The following is a 14,519-nucleotide window of genomic DNA, read 5'->3' as shown; positions in this document are numbered from 1 at the left end:
TAATACATGTATCATGACCCTTGGCTTTCATATTCTAAGAAGTCTCTTGGATTTTTGTGGGTATTCAAATCTGTCCACAAAATCCCTTGAAGATTAGGTGTCCAACATTCTCCCCCTAATTCAAAGGGGTGCATATGAGTCCAAGAAGAGAGATGAGATAAACAATGAAAAAATGCATGGCAAGCAATGGTTGTATGTGCTCTCTGAAATGGTGCGTTTTAAGGAAAACCAAAAACCCAATGAATTGGGAGAACTCGAGGTCTCAACTAGTGGTGGTTTAAGGCTGACCACCAACTATGGAACTAAAGCTTGATGTAGTTCCTGGAACAATATTAAATTCGGCTAGAAGATGGAGTCTTATGCTAGTGGAAGTTCTCCTTAACAATGGTTTATAGATGACCACAAAATGATGTAGTAGAAACCATAGTTAATCCAGATTTAAATAGGAATGGAAAAAATTATAGAGATAACCGTAAACACAAAGATGCAGCGGAAATATGATTTCATTAATGTAAAATACTGAAACATGCTTACAAACAGGAATGGAAATAAACCAGCTAGGGCGATGGTAGCTTATCTCTGAGAAGAGATGTGGCGGCTACATGCCTCTGAACTATCTTACAATGAGGCTTAAGGGCCTTTTTATTATTGAACAATAAGAGAAAACCATAAACAACCAAAACCCTAACCTGAGGAGATGTAACACCAAGAGTTTATGGGCCCCGTTGGGGTGAGTTGGACAACCAACTTCCCGGGGTCGCGACTTGGTCATATTATCTCCGTTTGACACACATGATAGCTCATTGGAAAGATCTCTTCGAGGACTACGACAATAAAGATGATTTTAGACAAAAAATTGCTGGTGGTAGATTTCCCAAAAAACGTCGTTTAGGGCCTCCAAACGGCTCTGAAGTTTAGGACTCGAAAAACTGCTAAAAATAGTAAACTGTGCTATAATTAAGGAAACTAAAAAACTAAAAGAAGCAATGGTGGGGGTCCAAGTGGAATTAGCGGGTGGTCACCAATATCCACCTGGATCAATAGTTTTATGTCAAGGGTGGTTTAAGGAAATCCACCAACCAAAATCATGCTCATGGAGCATAAATTTGTCTTTGGATACAACTCTAAATATGGTTGTAAGCTCTAACAGTTGGCTATGGTTCAGGCCATGGCTAAAGCTTTCTTGATTTGGCTTCAAATCTAGCAAGTAGTCATCAATCCCCCCTTGTCAGGTATGAGGTGAGAAGATGAATAAATTTCAATTGTAAGATTTGTCAATACTTGAGAATGAAGTCTGATGCATGCTTAAAATATCTTCTTGGTTGTTGAATCCTACTTCCAAGGAGTGATCCATCCAAGGTGAATCTTTGTTCTTGCATAAGGCTTGTTTCTAGAACATTTTTTTGAATGATGAGTATTTTTACCACAATTCTCACATGGGAGAAGATCAAAACATTGATCTTTTAGATGGAAAACTCGATCACAATGTTGGTATCTAACAATCTGCAACTACTATGGAAGAGGAGAAGTAGGCAAAGATTAATCATCGCGAAGAAAAATAGCATGATGAAACTGGATTGGATTAGAATAGTCTGGAATATGGAAGGACACATCCTTATCATGTCCAAGACTAGTTTTGTGCCCATTGTTAACAACTTCTTCCCAAGGTCTAATGATCGGCTTGGGAAGTACAACTTGAAATTCAACATATTTATGCAAAACTGCTCTTGATATTGGCACTTATGGTGATCAACCACAATCTAACTGATTTGATCACTTTCTAGAAGCTAATGGGTATTTGTATCAAACTCAAATAGATAATTATTCTGAATAAAAACTAGTTCATAATTATGACTCTTTTGTTGTAGCTTATCTCAACGGGGCTCAAATTCGAGCTGCAAAAAATCTATATTGTCTAGTGCATTGTGTAGATAGATTCAAATTTCAGAGAGTGTTGTGGCTCCTAAAGACAACCTTAAGATTGATAAGAAGGTCAGTGCCTAGGAAATCTTAGTGTCTCTTGAAGATAAATCAATGTTCCTTAAGAGTTAAATGCAAAATTATTTTAAATTTGGTCCAATTAACTTGCTCAGAGGAAAATCACATTTTATACATTAACATTATTTCATTCCAAAGAATTAATTTTTAGTTAGGGTGGCCTACACATAGAGAGTGAAGTTTCTTTAAGGGTTGCAGTATAGGTGAAAGAAATAATACAAGAGAGGAATTCAGTGCTGAGGGATAGTGATAAAATCTTGTACACTAAATTTCAGTAGAAATATAAAGAGACAAAGGGAATGTGTTCAGAAACCATGGTGCACATTTTAAGGCATCAATCTCACACATTACAGGTACCATTTTCCATAGCATAACATAGGAAAATATGACATACATTATTGAGTTCCATCAACTACAATTACATGATTTCTAAGAGGAAAGAAACACATAAAATGATAACCAAGACAAAATCACATACTCCACATATCAGTTCTTGGAATCACCAAAACATATTCATTAATATTCAAGAAAAATATACATCTCATAAGATTTAAAACTTGTAAAACTTTCATAAATTACAACCTATGGAATGGAAAATCGAACCCCTACTAATGAGTTCTTCTTCCCTTTTGTAGGGAGATTCCAAAAAAATTGTTACAAAAATATCTTGAAATGCTACAACTGTCTAGGATATTCAGCTGTGCGAGTGTGCCAATGGAATAACTATCCTAATTATTACATAATAGACTTGATTCCTTATTGAAAACAAAATATTTACAAAATTTCAAAATGACAGTGGTATGTCATGATTTCCAAATCATGAAAATATTCAGTGTTGGCTCGCTTGATCTCTCGAAGTGGACCCATGCTCCACTACCCAGACTTGTGGTGGGTTAACCAATTGATCACACCTTTTCCATAGGACTGGATCTGGTGTGGGAGTGTGAATAAGAGCACTATAAGCCATCCTTAAGTTTGTGAGCTTGATGTAATTTGGCATGGCCATGAACAAGGTCTTCAAAAGCCACAATTGGAAATCTCTGTATAGATAGTTTACTATGGTTTTGTCCTTGAGAGTGGAATTATTTTCATGTGATGAGTCTACCTTGCTCTTAGAATCAACTAGTAATTTCTCATACTTCTCCTATGGTATCATATGTACTTGGAAATCCCAATAGCTAGGAAATCCCACTCTAGTTCTCTAGTAAAAACTAGAGTTGAATGTTGCATCAAATTTTGCCTACTCACTCACACATTCTTCGACCCTATCCCTTACTTCCTTCTTCTGGGTCACTTTGGAAACTTCCATGATCACACCTATCCTGTCAATGATGTCTGTTTACCTCAAATCATCAGCTGAATTCTCATTGAGCTGCTTGATAATTTTCTCAGTAGTCTCAGCATTCTTAGCAATCTCCTCCTTGGACAACAAGATAGATAATCCAGTAGTATTTACTGCAGCTTTCTGCTCTGCAACCAATTTTAGGTTTTCCCCTTTCTTCTTTATTTCAAAGAAGATACCATTCCATATTAGCTAATTAGATTCAATGAGGGACATGTTCCCCTTCAACCTATTCTTTAGTCCTTTGATATAATCTACTGCCACCTGATACTTGTCGTTAATTTGATCCACAATTGCCTAGGTGGACTTGATGTAACCACCCTCCTCCCACATTTACCCAAGCTAACTAGTCCATTGAGGTAAACATGTGACAAAGAGTCACTATGATATGATTCAAATCCCCAAGTACAATTAAGGAAGTGGAATCGACAAACCAAAACCAAACTGACCTTCCTCAGGAACTATAGGAACCCCAAAGGCTAACCAACCACTCTAGGTGCCCAACCCCTGAGTTAACTTTCCTTTTGACTAAACTAGACCCCCAGTCACTCCCATGACAAGCCCTCCATGTGACTAAAACCATCCAGTCACTCCCACAACAAGGTGTCCATGTGGCTACAATATTTTTCAGGCAGTTTTGTGCTAGCGACCCCTAATTCCAAGCCACTTTTTCAGAGCTAGGAATTAGGCCTATACCCAGAACTTGATGAAATTATCAGAAATGATAAATAAAAAGAAGATAATGCCTCTAATGCAAAACTTGAATAAGGACCTTACCTAACTCATCCTAACCATGACAGGAATTTCGTCAAACACATAATGAACATGTAATGTATAGGTCATAAAAACATATGAACATAGGGACCTCATACTTATCTAAAAATAATCAAGAAGGTTTGATTCCCTCTCACATTAGTTGAATTATTATCTATTAGGTGATTCATTCATTAACATTTCATCTACTAACCAAAACATGATGAGATCCATAACTCAAGACCATCATAAAACTATACTTATAACCAACATATGACTAGATAAATAACAACAATAGAACCATCAAAGCCATATAATAACAAGTACATTTGCACACAAACATAAGAGGAAAGGAACTTGTTTGGAAAAATTATAGACTTATAATTTGACAGACATAAATTATCAACCAAGGGTAGGTAACCTTGTGAGATGCTACACAAAATATATGCAGACTAATAATTTTAGTGTTTTCCTAAACAAAATCACATACACACACAACTCAAATGTCCCTTTTTCCCATCAACACTTAGTAGCAAAGGCTATGGAGCAGATTTAATCATCCCTCTAAAGCTCTGAAAATTGCTGATGCTGATCAGAAAAAGATAATAGATCAATCAAACAACAATTAAATCAATTCAACAATTTGCAATGTAATATTAAAGCCTACTCAAATACTCCAAACATGTTCATCACATAAGCTTCACCATTTAATCATTACACATGTTCTTCTATAATTTAGAAACAAGAATCAAAAGCTGTGTAAAAGAAATCTATCAATTCATGAAAATAATTAAAAGAACACAATTTGCAACTATGGGAGTTGTGAGTAAAGGGTGCCCTCCCTTACTCACAACACCTTCAACTGCTAAAGGAGTTTACGCAACAATATTAGCAGAACATGAACTTTGTATTAATTTGAACAAGTATTACAATAACATCAAAGTTTGGTATCCCCCCTTTTACCAATGAGACATGAAATTATTTATACAAATACAGAGGCATAAACTTGCCCGAATTAGGAAAACTAAAATACTACAACTATTTGCTAATAATAACTAGAAAATAAAATAAAAATAAGCATGCTGAGTTTGATCCATGATTGAAAGCATGGATCAAACTGATCTCGTTGAGTTGCTGAGGTTGTTTCCCACTTCGGTCGTTCATGAGAAGTTTGAAGATCTGGGCGGTTTCGGTGGCAGTTTTGAGGCAGCCAATAGGACAACATCCATGTAGATGGATTTCTTAACAAAACCCATGTTTTTGTTCTCTTCGAGGCTGACTGGAACATACTCAACCATCAAGATCGCTGCAGGAAATTGAAGCGGTTACATGAAATTGGCATATCTCCAGGAAATTGATGACTCTGCAAGAAATCATGGAACTACTTCGGAAGATAGTTGATTTGCATAGGATTCAGTTAGTACTCTTGCAGTTGTAGATAATTCGATTAGGTATCATTTAACTTTAGAAATACTCAAGAATAAAGGGAAATGATACTTTTTAGACTAATTTGCATACCTTAAAGCCCACAACACCCTTTTGGTCAAAACACATAGGATATGGAAAAAAGAGAGTCATGAAGGGTCAAAAGGAGTTCAAAATGGGGGGAGAAAGGCCTTAGAACATTATAAAAAATGGACAAAATCAGGACTCAACATCTCCCCCACACCTAGCTCCTTGCATGTCCCTTATGCAAGAAAAAATGTTGCACATCAGAAGAAAAAAATCATTTTGTGCCCTATGCTGCAGCTACTGCAGCCAGGTGATCCAGTTGCGCCCTGCTGGACTCAGCCTCCTAAACCCTACCTTGATATTATTCATTATTTTTCTCCAGGTTCTTGATCTGAGCCTGGTTTTTCTTCATGACTCGGCATGCCTTCTGATGCTTCACTTTCCACTCCAATTCTTTCTACAAACGTAGGATGTTCTCTTTTAGAGTTTTGTTTTCCCTCCGAAGAACCTACTCAGATAAAAGTGAGCTCTGTGATAGCTTCCTCCATCTCCTTCAGGGACTGCCTTTTTTTAGAGGTCTTGTCATCCCCATGCTTCCCTTGAGAGGACTGAGGTGGACTTGGTTCTTCCCACTATCTGCAACCTTCAACTGTTCTCTCCCCACTTTCTTGTGGGTCTTGGAAAGACACGGCCTACAACTCTTCTTTGTCAATGAACACAGCTGATTCGATCTTTACTTGCTTCCCTTTAGACAAGTCTCAGTGCTTCTTATCCTTCTTCAATTTAATTTGTTGCACCCCCTTCTTCGAAGTTTCCATTATCTCTAGCTTCGTTTCCTGGCTCCTCGTAAAATTCCTAGCAGGAGCAGGGGTACCTTTTGACAACTTCAACTTCTTCCCTTTAGTTTCCCTGATCACCATCACCTCCTCATCTTTCTTAACCTCCTCTGTTGACTAATCACGGTTTGAGGTTTCTTTCTTGACTTCTCCATTGGTTCTACCTCTTTGGTTTCCAGTAAGTCGGGCTCTTTCTCATCATCCACGAAGTAATTCTCTACTAAAAACCCTTCCCATGTTTTATTCTGTTTCTTCAAAACCTCTGTCATGATAATTTTGACAAGATCGTGATGATAGAGGTTCTCCTCTATATGTGATACCCTCTCCTTGGCAAAAGTAGCCATCTTCAACAAGGACATTCTAAGATAATATGGTAAATTCAAGGGTTTGTCTCAGAAATGGTCAAGGAGATGAATATGAAACAGGAAAGCTAACCCAAAATGACCTTCATAGGTGATATAATTCTGTAAGAGGAACAAGAGCTGCTGATACTTACTTCTAAGGTAATCCTACGGAATCCCCTTGCTCCAGTTCGGGTTTGCATGCTCTTTTCTGAGGAAGGGTGCACACTTATCCTTATTGAATTGTTGGTTTTTAAACCAACACTCTCCTTCCTATGGAACTCCACAAGCTCGGGCCACCAACTCCTCTATCAATTTGAACTTAATGTTACCCACTTGTGCCCTGTCACCATTTAGGTTTAGAGAAAAAGACTTCGTCACTTCTGAATTATGCCCGCTAAAATTTAAGAATAGAGGAAACCATCCTGCCTTCTCCAACCTCTTCTTACTTTGTGGGTAAGCGTCAAGTAATTCTGAACCTTGAGGTTTGAATCTGACGGCATACCACATTTTCAATAGTGGCTAGGAGTGGGAGAGAGCAAAGTTCGATCAGTTCACTGATATGCCTCTGAGACCAAGCGAAATAATCCAAACCCGATAAAAAAAGAATGTTTTATTTTAGGAAAGGTGTAGGGTAATAAGGCAACATCAAACAACATGGAATGTGATCATGATTGTCATCATGATCAATTTTACGAGATAAATCTTGGGAAGATAATCAAAATAATAATCAGGAATGGGGACTCGTGTTATGAAACAACATCTCATTACCGCCTTATTCTGAGAGGGTGGCTGTGACTTATATTCATGCAAATTCAAAGTTTTTGTACCATTACCTTTTTACCTTAAGTACTCTGACACCAAACATACCTGCTCAATCTTACCTTACAATGGTCGAGTACCTTGGGTGACAACTGGACTCTCTTTGGAATCATAAACCACCTTCGAAACCATAGCATGTGCTAGATCATGTAATTACGTAGCCTCAACTAATAATGAAGATGATCAGTATTTGCCAGATTTTTTTTTTGTTTTTTTAAATGTTCTATTGGAAATTCATTCTTTAGGAAATAAGTGATTTTCTGCAGGAAATGAAACCAACGAAATTTTCTACAGGAAACATATTCTCCGCTTTTCTTGTATAGTTTACTGCACATGAATATAGGTGCTGAGATCGAATGTGCAGTAATCTCGTTGGATTACCATCCATTAAGGTCAACTGTTAACCAATGCAAGTACCATCACCATTAATGACAATGAGGACCAAGGTACCTCTGATGCATCCTATCAGGTGTGAACGTACGAGCTATCGTCGAACCCCCTGAAGGATCCAACAATCAAGGTTCCATGATGAATCCCCATTGCTGCTAAAGAGATAGCCTGTCATTAAGGTATACAAACTTTAAGGCATCAAAAAGTCTATAATCTTGAACCCAGATAATTTGCTGATGTCGATGGGTCAAGATTGTTGAAAGGAGGCTTTAAGAGATCCCACATCAGTCTAACATGAGCAAACCAAAAATTAACTGAAGAAATAATTTATTTTGAGGATTCAAAGGATCTGCCATCTAGTGATTTTAACGAGTCCAAGGCAGTTCATGCTCGCCAAATTTCAAGTTTAGAGAGTCTGAAATACTGAAAAAGAAGACTCCAAGGGGGCTCCTTTTCTGTAATTAGTTTATTGGGGTTGGAAAAAAAGGAATAAACCTATACCCAATAAAATTTCCTTTCATGGTTTACTAAGCACAAGAAGGAACAAAGTAAGCTCAATTTTTTATGGCAGAAAATCAAGAAGAGGTAGTGAAAGGAATGACTTCCTTCTCCACCATTTCCAACTCCTTCTTCTTCACAATCTCTTCCACAACTTCGTCCTTAGATTGGGGCTTCTGATATAGTTTGAGTTTGTTCCCATTCACCAATAAGGTAACATTCCCATCATCAGTTGTTTTAACCCAAACAGATCCATTATCAAAAACTTTTTCAATTTCATAGGGGCCAAGCCAATGTGTGTTAAATTTCCCTTTAAAATTCTTAAATTTCGAATCAAACAACAATGCCAAGTCTCCCTCTTTGAACTACTTTTATTTAATGTATCTGTCGTTCCATCTAGCCCGTTGTTGTTGGATAAGATCATTATGCTGAAAAGCATCTTGCCTAATCTTATCCAACTCATTAAGCTGCAGGATTCTCTGTCGCTGTGCTTCATCAAGGTTTATGCCCAAATCTATTTCCATCTTAAAATTTTGATATGAAATTCAATTGGAAGTAAAACTTTTTTTCCATACACCAATTCATACGGAGAGAAGCCAGTGGAGCTTCTCCATGTGATCACGTAGGCCCATAATGCATCAGAAAGTCGATCAGACCAATCCTTCTTATGCAATTGCATTGTCTTAGTCAGGATTGTCTCCAACACCTTATTTGTTGATTCCACCTACCCATTGCCCTGTGGATGGTAAGGGGTGGAATTCGGATGAGTAATCTAATATTTCTGAGAATTCCCTGCACAATCTTTGACACAAACTAAGTACCTTGATCAATAACAATTTCCCTTGGTACTCCAAATTGTAGAAAGATATTCGAAAAAAGAAATTCTACCATTTTCTTCCCTGTTGCTATAGGTAGTGCCCTCTCTTCCACCCACTTCGTTTAATAATAAGTACAAACCAAAATATACTTCTTACCTTTGGACATAGGATTGATGGGACCTATGAAATCAAGAGCCAACCTTTTGAATGGTTCTATGAGAACTTGTGGCTGCAAATGCATTTCATTTGATTGAACATGTCATGCTATTCTCTAGCATCTATCACATTTATGAACATACTCCTTTGCATCCTTGAAAAGACTTGGCCAATAGTAACCTGAGCAGAGGATCTTATAGGTTGTTTGCTTATCTGTAAAATGTCCTCCACATGGTTCATCGTGAAAATCTCTCAAGATATCATATATCTCATCCTCTCTAACACACCTATGAATAATCAAGTCAGGTTTGGTGCAAAAGAGGTCTCCTTTTATCCAAGACTAATCAACACTTTTTCTAATAATTCTCTTTTTCTGACTAGATGAGAAGTAGGGTGGTAACTTTCTTGTAGCAAGGTAATTGGCAATGTCTGCAAACCAAGGTGAAATAGCAAACAAATTTTCATCAGGGAAGTTATTATTAACAAGAATATCCTCACCTGCATGGTTGAGCTTATATAGGAAATCAACTACTTGATTTTCTTTTCTCGGTCTGTCCAATATTGTGACATCAAATTCCTGCAGCAGAAAAAACCACCTAGTAATCTAGCCATTAGTGACTGGTTTGTTCATAATATATCGAATACAAGAATGATCAGTATGTACAAAAACTTCATAACTAGTGATGTAATGTCTAAACTTATTAATAGCATAAATTAGAACAAGGAACTCTTTTTCAGTTACGGTGTAATTCAATTATGCAAGAGTTAAATTTTTACTAACAAAATAGATAGCATGGGTTATGAGATTTTCCTTTTGGCCTAATATCGCTCCTATAGTTGAATCAGAAGCATCAGTGGAAATATGAAAGGGAAATTTCCAATCTGGACCTTTCAAGACAGTTGCTGAAGAAAGTTTTTCCTTGAGTGTATCAAATGTAGCTTGACACTCATCACTCCAATGAAATTCAGATTCTTTGGTCAATAATTTAAACAATGGCGAGGCTACCTTTGCAAAATTCTAAACAAAGCTTTTGTAGTAGCCTTCATGTCTAAGGAAACTTTGAACTCCCTTTTAACTAGTTGGTGGGGGCAACTTTTCAACTTCTTCGATCTTAGTCGGATCAACTTTAATTCCTGTAGCAGAAACATGATGACCAAAAACAATACCCTCAGTCATAATCATAAAAAAAATCTCATTACTCAATGAAAGATTAGTTTCTCTACATATTTGCAAAACTCTCCTAAGATAATCTAGAGCTTCTTCAAAAGTATCACCCATTACTGTAACATCGTCCATGTAAACCTCTACATAATCATGCAAAAGATCAGAGAAAATACCAAGTATCGCCCTTTGAATTGTGGTTGGTGCATTGCATTAACCAAATGGTAGTACCTTATATGCATAGGTTCTTGAGGGACATGTGAATGTTGTCTTCTCCTGGTCCTCTGGAGCTATCCTATTTTGGTTGTACCCACTGAACCCATCTAGGAAAGAAAAATACCTCTTCCCTGCTAGAGTGTCTAGTACTTGTTCTATAAAAGGCAAGGGAAAGTGATATTTTAATGTAGCTTTGTTTAGTTCCCTCTAACCCACACACACTCTCCATTTACCATTATTTTTAGGGATGATAACCAGTGGGGATACCCACTCGCTATCTAAAATAGGATAAACGAACCCTACATTTAACAATTTCTACAACTGATTTTTTATAATTTCTCTCAAAGTGGGGTTCATTCTCCTTTGCAATTGTCTTACAGGCTTGGCATTTTCCTCTATGTAGATATTATGAATGCATATATTAGGGTGAATACCCATCATGTCTATGCATTACCAAGAAAATGTATCCAAAAAGTCATTCAATGTCTAAATTAATTTTTCCTCATGTTCAGGAGTCAAGGCAAAATTGATATTTAGGGTTTTTCCATAAGAAATTTCAATTACCTTACCTCCACATTTAGTCATTGAATATGCAAGAAATATAGATAATAGGGCTAAATGTAATTCAATGACTATATCATATTTATAAGAGTTCTGCAGGCTAGTAACAATATCTAGATTAGGACTAGACCGCCCCTCTAAATGCTGTGAAAAATCAGGATTAGAAATATGATGATTTATAAGATTTTCCTCCGAATTTTCCTTAAGGCTCATGGTTTGGGATATTGTCAATACTGGGTGAATATCTTCTAAATTATGTTCTTCATCATCCCAATAGGTATTTTCTGATTTTAGGAGGGGTTTGGTAGGGGGGTATAGGTTGATGTGTTTAGTTTCAGCCTCATGAGCCATGGTCATGTTTCCAGACCTACACCCTATGTAGGCATCAATCGTAGCCAACCAAGGTCTCCCCAAGATCAAAGGATGCCCTTCTAAGTTGGTCTTAGGTTGAAGAACATAGAAATTTGCAGGGTACTCCTGGGAATCCAATGAAATGACAATGTCTTCTAATACACCCTCTAGCTTTAACTTAGACTTGTCTACCAATTCTAACATGGTAGGAGTAGGAAGTAAGTCAAAGGATTCTATGTGATACAATTTCTCCATGGTAATCACATTGATGGATGCACCTAAATTGATTAGAGTGTTTCTTGTTGGATACCCATTGATAAAGGTGGTAACCATAAGGATCCTAGGGTCTGCATATTTCTCAGTAACAAATCCAATGGACATAAGACTTGCAAGTTTTCCACCTACTTGAATTGTATAAGGTTCCTTCTTCTATCTCCCTAGTTTCTTAGTACATAGCTCTCTCACTGTTTTGGCATAAATAGGGATATCCTTAATTTCTTGTAGTAACGGGATCTTAATGCATACAGTATGAGACGAGGAAGGTCCTTGCAACTTTGGAATGGTTTTTTCTACTGGTTCTAGTGTGTTTTCTACTTTATGTGTATCCAAAGTGTCTTCCTCTATAATCTCTTCATTTTTTCTGGGCAGGGTCACCACTTTTCCTGATCTGAGTTTGATTTCCTGCAGTGACACAGGAAATTCCTGCAACACAGGAATATAATTTTCCTGCAGAGGTTGTAGTGTAATACAATAGGTAGGAAAAGTGGGATAGGTGGTCAATCCAATATTGTGAGTAGATTGGATGAATTTATTGTTTGGATTGGGTACTGGTTGGGCAGGAAGTTGTGTGATTCATGGTTGATTTGGTGGGGCAGGAAACTGAAGTTGTTGCTATTTTGGCTAAACCATTTGCTGCGGCATCGGTTGTGGTGGATAAAAGTTTTGAGGGGAGTAATTTAGTGCAACAAGATAAGGAAAATTACCTTGCCAAGGTTGTTGTGGAGTCCAGGGCTGCTAGGGAATCAGAATGTTCCACATCGCATTCTAGGCATAAAGAAATTGAGAATGTTGTTGTGACATACCTGTAGGACGTGTCTGCCATGGTTTTTGAGGTGCCATTGCATAGAGTGCATTGACAACTTCTTGATCTACTAGATATGCTTCTTTAATCTCTGGAAGAGAAAGACACTGATCAGTAGAATGATTAGCCTCACAAATTCGACATACCTCTATACTGTCTACATGACATTCCCTCAAGGGATGTTTTTTCCTACACTTGGAGCAGAACACAACCAATGCTTTCTCCACTTCCTCCTGCTTCTTCTTAGCCTGTAAAAAATCTAACTTTGAAGACAAAGTGCTAAGAATGTTAGTTTTAAAATTTTCAAATAAGTTTCACATTTAAGCTCTAGTTATCCCAGCCCCTAAAACTGATTTAGTGAATTTGGAAGAGGTATCTCTTGATCCTTTTCCAACCTTAGAATTTCGCCTCAAATATCATCTACACAACTCACACACATCATCATAACTCAATTTTGATACATCATCTACTCCCATCAAGTTAAAAACTTCGAGAGATTTTGGTTTTATGGATTTTAGTAAGATTGTTCTCAGGGTTTCCTTATTCAGATGGTTCATCTTGGATCCTTGCAAATTATACTGGAACCTTTCCAGGAAGTCTTCTAGACTTTCTTCCTCCTTCTAGGTCATGCCAAATATTTCTTCTCTGATGTCCCTGGTCTTACAATAATCCTGGTACATTTTCAGGAACACCTTCTTCATGTCCATCCCATGTCGAAACGAAATTCGCAGTTAGTCCCATGAACCATATGAGAGTTGCATATTTTAATGTGGCAGGAAACAACTTCAACTTTTGAACATTTCAAGAATAGTCGTAGCTCCTCCACAATACATCAAACTTGAATAAGAAAGCACTGGGATCTTCACTAGAGGTTCCATGAAAATTAGGCAAAGCAGAGGGAGGAAAGTTTTTCATCTAACTGGTCCCAACAAAATATTTGATAGGAAATGCGAATGTAAATGATTCCTCTTCCTTCTAATGATAGTCCCCATTTGTAGTACCAGTACCCTCTAAATGAACCATATTGAACCAAAAGGGAATGGAACCCTGGTAAACTACAGATCCTTTAGAGTCAATTTCCTAGAACTATCGTTCTTGAATAGGATTGTAGAGAAATTTGTCTTCAGGCTGACCACTAAGCAAAGATGATGTCCTACTAGTAAGAGGAGATTCTTGATGAGCAGCAACAGAGGATTCGCTATCAGAAGGATTCTTCTCTGCTGTGGGGGTATTGCTCTACTTAGGATTAGTTTTCGATCCCTATTCAGAACTATCAGTCCTTGGTTCATATTCCCCCTTGTTCTTTGCAAACTTATTTTCCCTGCCAGTTTATTAGTGAACAGAGTGGTGCTCACACCACCACTAAAAACACTTGAAAAATTATATTGGCCCCTATAAAAAAATTCAAAACTTTTACTTACAGAATAATCAGGACGTGGCTTTGGCAAATTCTAATCTCTGCAGGTGTGTAGGCCTTACCCCACGTCTTACCACTTCGACTCCCCCAGTCCTGAAAAAATTAAACAAAAAGAAATCATACTAAATCACTTTCAATATCATCCCTTAGCACCTCCCTGACAACTACACCAAAATGTTTGGGAAAATTTTAGACTTATAATTTTACAGACATAAATTATCAACCAGGGTTAGGTAACCTTGTGAGATGCTACGCAAAATATATGCAGGCTAATACTTTCAGTGTTTTCCTAAAAAAAATCTCATACACACACAACTCCAATGTC

This window comes from Pinus tabuliformis, chromosome 5_1 (genome assembly GCF_031772625.1).
Source record: "Pinus tabuliformis cultivar Carrire ecotype Pingquan chromosome 5_1, CPIR1, whole genome shotgun sequence".
NCBI classification, from domain to species: domain Eukaryota; kingdom Viridiplantae; phylum Streptophyta; class Pinopsida; order Pinales; family Pinaceae; genus Pinus; species Pinus tabuliformis.
The sequence above is the reverse complement of the archived record's forward strand: the minus strand, read 5'-3'. Positions refer to the sequence as shown.